General features: G+C 34.2%; 3 pseudogenes; all 3 read left to right on the top strand.

Moving 5' to 3' along the window:
• Positions 1 to 1,044, top strand: part of LOC125424072 (DNA-directed RNA polymerase subunit beta'-like) — a 2,793-nt pseudogene extending 1,749 nt beyond the window's left edge.
• A 596-nt stretch (positions 1,045 to 1,640) lies between these two features.
• LOC125424071 (DNA-directed RNA polymerase subunit beta''-like) lies at positions 1,641 to 5,225 on the top strand (annotated as a pseudogene).
• A 288-nt stretch (positions 5,226 to 5,513) lies between these two features.
• LOC125424027 (small ribosomal subunit protein uS2c-like) lies at positions 5,514 to 6,210 on the top strand (annotated as a pseudogene).
• The last annotated feature ends 1,569 nt before the right edge of the window (positions 6,211 to 7,779 follow it).

Here is a 7,779-nt window from a genome sequence, read left to right as displayed (position 1 = left end):
ATTGGTACAAGAAGCCGTGCATACACTTCTTGATAATGGAATTCGTGGACAACCAATGAGGGACGATCATAATAAGGCTTACAAGTCATTTTCAGATGTACTTGAAGACAAAGAAGGAAAATTTTGTGAGACTCTGCTTGGCAAACGTGTTGATTATTTGGGGCACTTTGTCATTGTTGTAGGTCCTTCACTTTCATTACATTGATGTGGATTGCCTCACGAAATAGCAATAGAACCTTTCCACACATTTATAATTCGTGGTTTAATTAGACAATAGTTGGCTTCGAACATAGGAGTTGCTATGAGTAAAATTCGGGTAAAAGAGCCTGTTGTATGGGAAATACTTCAGGAAGTTATGCAAAGGCATCCTGTATTGTTGAATAGGGCACCCGCTCTGCATAGATTAGACATACAGGCTTTCCAACCCATTTTAGTCGAAGGACATGCTATTCGTCTACATCCATTAGTTTGTAGGGGATTCAATGCAGACTTTGATAGGGATTAAATGGCTATTCATGTACCCTTATCTTTGGAGGCTCAAGCGGAGGCTCGTTTACTTAAGTTTTTTCATATGAATCTCTTGTCGCCAGCTATTGGAGATCCCATTTCCATACCAACTCAAGATATGCTTATTGGGCTCTATGTATTAACGAGCGCGAATTGCCGAGGTATTTGTGCAAATAGATATAATCCATGGAATCACAGAAATTATCAAAATGGAAGAACTGACGATAACAAGTATATGAAAGAAAAAGAACCCTATTTTTGTAATTCCTATGATGCAATTGGAGCTTATCGGTTGAGAAGAATCCATTTAGATAGTCCTTTGTGGCTCCGGTGGTAACTAGATCAATGCGTTATTACTTCAAGAGAAGCTCCCCTCGAAGTTCACTATGAACCTTTGGGTACCTATCATGAGATTTATGGGCCCTATCTAATATTAAGAAGCATAGTATTTCTCTTTATCGAGAAAATGAAGAAGCTATACAAGGATTTTGCGCAGCCTACTCATATGATACCAATAATATGATCCAAGCTAAGTAATTCTATGACACCAATGTGAATTCAGGTCTCTCCCGCTCAAGCAGGACCATAGTACCTAAATTTCTACGTGAATCAAGATCGAGAAAAGGAAGTTTTCCAATCATTGACTCAAACCCATTGGCGAACCCCATTTAGCAAAATATGGAGGTACTTATGGCAGAATGGGCTAATCTGGCCTTTCACAATAAAGTGATAGATGGAACTGCCATTAAATGGCTTATTAGTAGATTAATAGACCACTTCGGAATGGCATATACATCACACATCCTAGATCAAGTAAAGACTCTAGGATTCCAATAAACCATTGCTCCATCCATTTCGTTAGGAATTGATGATCTTTTAACAATGCCTTCTAAAGGATGGCTAGTCCAAGATGCTGAACAACAAGGTTTGATTTTGGAAAAACACCATCATTATAGGAATGTACACACAGTAGAAAAATTACAACAATCTATTGAGATATGGTATGCTATAAGTGACTATTTGCAACAAGAAATGAATCCTAATTTTAGGATGACTAACCTTTTAATCCAATCCATATAATGTCCTTTTCGAGAGCTAGAGGACATGTATTTCAAGTACACCAATTAGTAGGTATGGGAGGGTTAATGTCGGATCCACAAGGACAAATGATTGATTTACCTATCCAAAGCAATTTACATGAAGGACTGTCTTTAACAGAATATATAATTTCTTGTTACGGAGTCTGTAAAGGAGTTATGGATATTGTTGTACAAACATCGAATGCTGGATATCTTACATGCAAACTTGTTGAAGTAGTTCAACACATTGCTGTACGTAGAACAGATTGTGGCACCGCCCAAGGTATGTTTGTCAGTTCTCACAATGGGATGATGCTGGAAAGAATTTTTACCAAACATTGATTGGTTGTGTATTAGCAAACGATATACATATAGGCCCTCGATGTATTGCCATCCGAAATCAAGATATTGGGATTGGACTTGTTAATCAATTCATAACCTTTCAAATACAACCAATATCTATTCGAACTCCCTTTACTTGTAAGAGCACATTTTAGATCTACTGATTATGTTATGGTCGAAGCCCTACTCATGGTGACCTAGTCGAATTGAGAGAAGCTGTAGGTATTATTGCGGATCAATCTATTAAGGAACCGGGCACTCAACTAACATTAAGAACTTTTCATACCGGTGGGGTATTCACAGGGGGTACTGCAGAACATGTACGAGCCCCTTCTAATGATAAAATAAAATTCAATGAGAATTTGGTTCATCGTACATGTACACGCCATGGGCATCCCGCTTTTCTATATTATATAGACGTGTATGTAACCAAAAAGTTTATTTTAGTTCAAAATTATCAATATGTAGAATCCAAACAAGTTATTGCTGAAATTCACGTGGAAAATAGACTTTAAATTTTAAAGAAAAGGTTCAAAAACATATTTATTCTGACTCAGAAGGAGAAATGCACTGGAGTAGGGATGTATACCATGCACCGGAATTTACATATAGTAATGTCCATCTCTTACTGAAAACAAGTCATTTATGGATATTGTCAGGAGGTTCGTGCTGATCCAGTGTCGTCCCCTTTTCACTCCACAAAGATCAAGATCGGACGAATGTTCATTTTATTTCTGCCGAAGGAAAAATATTTTCTAGCCTTTTAGGAAAGCAAATAAATAATGATCAAGTAAAACACAAATTCTTTAGTTTGGGTCTTTTTGGTAAAAAAGAAAGTATCATTTCTGATTATTCAGAAATTAATCGAATCATATATAAAGGTCATTGTAATTTCATATTTTCTTATACTCTACACGAGAATTCTGATTTAGTTTTATTGGCAAAGGGACAACGAAATAGATTCATTATTCCATTCCAGTGGATTCAAAAATGAGAGAAAGAAAGAATGCCTCATCCCACTATTTCGATTGAAATACCGATAAATGGTATTTTTCGTAGAAATATTATTTTTGCTTATTTTTATGATCCTCAATACAGAAGAAAAAGTTTAGGAATTACTAAATATGGGATGATAGGGTTATATTCAATCCTAAAAGAAAATAGGATTTGCTTGAGTATCAAGGAGTCAAAGAATTTAAGCCAAAATACTAAATGAGAGTAGATCGATTTTTTTCATTCCCAAGGAAGTGCATATTTTACCTGAATCTTCTTCCATAATGGTACAGAACAATAGTATCATTGGAGTAGATACACAAATCACTTTCAATATAAGAAGTCGAGCAGGTGGATTGGTACGAGTGGAGAGAAAAAAAAAGATTGAACTTAAAATCTTTTTTGGAGATATCCACTTTCCTGTAGAGATGGATAAGATATTTTGACACAGCGGCATCTTGATACTGCTAAGAACGGTTAAAAAAAATTGAAAAATTGGATAAAAAAATTGAAAAATTGGATCTATGTCCAATGGATCACACCTACCAAGAAAAAATAATTTGTTTTGGTTCAGCCTGTAATCATATATGAAATAGCGGACGGTATCAATTTAGAAACACTTTTCCCCCGGGACCCATTGCAGGAAAGTGATAATCTAGAACTTAGAGTTGTAAATTATATTCTTTATGGAAACGACAAACTGATTTGGGGAATTTCTGGCACAAGCATTCAATTAGTTCGGACTTGTTTAGTGTTGAATTGGGACCAAGACAAAAAAACTTCTTCTATCGAAGAGGCCCATGCTTCCTTTGTTGAAGTAAGGACAAATGGTCTGATTCGAGACTTCCTAAGAATCAACTTAGTGAAATCCCATATTTCGTATATTAGAAAAAGGAATGATCTGTTAGGTTTAGGATTGATCTCTGATAATAGGTCAAACCGTACCAATCCATATTATTCTATTTATTCAAAGGAAAGGATTCAACAATCACTTACCCAAAATCAAGGAACTATTTGTAGTTGTTGAATAGAAGTAAGGAATCTCAATCTTTGATAATTTTGTGATCATTTAATTGTTTTCAAATGGGTCCATTCAATGATGTAAAATATTACAATGTAATAAAAGAATCAATTAAAAGAGATCCTCCAATTAGGAATTCATTAGGCCCTTTAGGAACAGCCTCTCAAATTGATAATTACCTTTTAAAAACTCGTAATCAAATCTTGGTAACTAAATATTTAGAACTTGACAATTTAAAACATACTTTTCAGGTACTTAAATATTGTTTAATGGATGAAAACGGGAGAATTTATAATTCTGCTCCATGCAATAACATCCTTTTAAATCCGTTCAACTTAAATTGGCATTTTCTCCTTCATAATTATTGTGTAGAAATAGCTACAATAATTAGCCTGTGGTAGTTTATTTGTGAAAATGTATGTATAGCTAAAAAAGGGTCGTACCTAAAATTGGGCCAAGTTATAATTGTTCAAATTGACTCTGTAGTAATAAGATCAGAAAAGCCTTATTTGGCCACTCCATGAGCAACTGTTCATGGCCATTATGGAGAAACACTTTCAAAAGGAGATACATTAGTTACATTTATATATGAAAAATCGAGATGTGGCGATATAACACAGGGTCTTCCAAAAGTGGAACAAGTGTTAGAAGTGCGTTCGATTGATTCAATATGGATGAACCTAGAAAAGAGGATTGAGAGCTGGAACGAACATATAACAAGAGTTCTTAGAATTCCTTGGGGATTCTTGATTGGTGCTGAGCTAACTATAGTGCAAAGTCATATCTCTTTGGTTAATAAGATACAAAAGGTTTATCGATCCTGGGGGTGCAGATCCATAATAGACATATAGAAATTATTGTCAAATGACATCAAAAGTGCTGATTTCAGAATATGGAATTTCTAATATTTTTTCACCGGGAGAACTAATTGGATTGTTGTGAGCGGAACGAATGGGGCGTGCTTTGGAAGAAGTGATTTGTTACAGAGCCATATTATTGGGAATAACGAAAGCATCTTTAAATACTCAAAGTTTCATATCCGAAGTAAGATTTCAAGAAACTGCTCACGTTTTAGCAAAGCTGCTCTATGTGGTCGTATCAATTGGTTGAATGGTTTGAAAAAGAATGTTGTTCTAAGGGGGATGATACCCGTTGGGACTGAATTCCAAAGATTAGTGCACCATTCAAGGCAACATCACAACATTCCTTTGGAAATGAAAAAGAAGAATTTATTCGAGTGGGAAATGAAAGACATTTTTCTTGGACCACAGAGAATTATTTGATTTTTGCATTTCAAAGAATTTATATGATATATCAAAACAATCGTTTCTAGGATTTAATTATTCCTAAAAGCAAATTCATCCTTTTTTTCTATTTGTGTTACGGTCGTTTAATTTGGTAATAGAAATAAAGATAATAACGAATAGAAAGAAATGAATGGTCTGGATCGTGTATCAGTGGCCAATGTTCGATATAAGAGAAGGTTCCGTGGGAACAATTATTTATTTCTATTTTAGCTTCTTTTTTTTTGTCAACAAAAAAAATAAAAAACAAAAGAAGTGTGGGGAGAAATGACAAGAAGATATTGGAACATCAATTTGGAAGAGATGATGGGAGCAGGAGTTCATTTGGTTATGGTACTAGGAAATGGAATCCTCGAATGGCACCTTATATCTCTGCAAGGAGTAAAGGTATTCATATTATAAATCTTACCAGAACTGCTCAATTTTTGGCAAAAGCTTATGATTTAGTTTTTGATGCTACAAGTAGGGGAAAACAATTCTTAATTGTTGGTACCAAAAATAAAGTAGTAGATTTAGTAGCATGGGGTGCAATAAAGGCTCGATGTCATTATGTTAACAAAAAATGGCTTGATGGTATGTTAACAAATTCGTATACTACAAAAATGAGACTTCATAAATTCAGGGACTTGAGAATGGAACAAAAGACGGGGAGACTCAATCATCTTCCAGAAGGGGATGCAGCTATGTTGAAGAGACAATTATCTCACTTGCAAACATATCTCGGCAGGATTAAATATATGACTGGATTGCCCGATATTGTAATAATTGTTAATTAGCAAGAAGAATCTATAACTCTTTGCGAATATATGACTTTGGGCATTCTAACAATACAAATTGTGACCCAAATCTAGTAAATATTTCGATTCCAACAAATGATGACGCTATAGCTTCAATTCGATTAATTCTTAACAAATTAGTATTTGGTATTTGTGAGGGCCATTCCAGTTATATACGAAATTCTTGATTAATAATAAGATAAGTAAATTATTTTTGGAACTCCATAAAATAGATTTATTGAATCAGTTACTATTTCTGACTCGCACAAAAGAGATAAAAATAACCGAGAATATTATGTGATTAGTAGGTATTCAAAATATCCAATGCAAGTATGCAAATCAAAAATGAGATGGTATTGAAAATGTCCTTGAATTCATTCAAGACGTGAGCAAAATGTGGATTGGAGAAGAATGTGGTCCCTCGGTTCCATTTCTTTGAACAATGTTTTTATTTATTTTTGTTTCAAATTGGTCAGGGGCTCTTTTATCCTGGAAAATCATACAATTACCTCATGGGGAGTTAGCCACGCCCACAAATGATATAAATACTATTGTTGCTTTAGCTTTACTCACGCCAGTAGCATATTTCTATGTAGGCCTTTCAAAAAAGGGATTAGGTTATTTTGGTAAATACATTCGACCAACCATAATCCTTTTGCCCATTAACATCTTCGAAGATTTCACAAAATCTTTATCGCTTAGTTTTTGACTTTTCGAAAATATATTAGTTGTTGTTCTTGTTTCTTTAGTACCTTTAGTGGTTCCTATACCTATCATGTTCCTTGGATTATTGACAAGTGGCATTCAAGCTCTTATTTTTGTAACCTTAGCTGTAGCTTATATAGACGAATCCATGGAAGGTCATCATTGAGTAGTTTTTGACATAGTCTTGCTCTTAGCTTAGCCTGATCGTATGTCTACGTGTCTCAAAGTAATCCACTTAGACTTAAGGAAGAAAAATATACAAATAAGATTGAAATAAGAATAAAGTATATACAATCTAGAGTAATAGTAAAAAGAATATTACGATATTAAGTTAAGGAATTGTTAAAAAAAAAAAAAGAAAAAGGAAAGAGATCTAAAAGATCTTTTTCCTCAAATTCCTGTTTGGTCGATTTATACCACCCTCCAATGAATACTCCCTTTCTATTGATATTGTTTTGTTCATTCAATTCACCGATTGACCAAAAAACATTAATAAATAATCAATTACATGAACTTCGATCAACTCAATCCTGATATTTCTATACAGTGATTATTTCTAACGAATTTGTCAGTTAGATTGATTGTACTCATGGGGGATAATGATAAGTAAAAATAGAAGATAAGGGTTTACAAAAAGGATATTTATTAAAAAATGGGTTGATTAGAGGAGGAGGGGAGGTCGAACTAGATGTATGTAATCTAATCATTATAAGCCAATTCTTACATATGTTTCGAAGAATGATTCTAGAATCTGACTGAATCTAAGATATAAATAGTTGGTTTACATTATGGGGGAAAGACTGTTGGAGTTTGGTGTGGTTTTGGGTTCACATGGCCAAGAGTATTGTACACAAGGTGCTAGTCTTGTGCACAACCTTGAATCCAATTTTTGGTTTGATGTTTAGGTGATTTTTATGTTTGTTTATGGTATGGTGATATTTAGGATTGTTAGGGTTTTTTTCTTTTTTTTGAAGGAAGAAGAAGAAGATGAAGAGAAGATGTTAGAGTAGGCCACACAAAACTAGACAACACACTGATTCTAAAAGCTCAGA

Source organism: Ziziphus jujuba, chromosome 9 (assembly GCF_031755915.1).
Source record: "Ziziphus jujuba cultivar Dongzao chromosome 9, ASM3175591v1".
Lineage (NCBI taxonomy): Eukaryota > Viridiplantae > Streptophyta > Magnoliopsida > Rosales > Rhamnaceae > Ziziphus > Ziziphus jujuba.
This window is presented reverse-complemented; position numbering and strand designations above follow the sequence as displayed.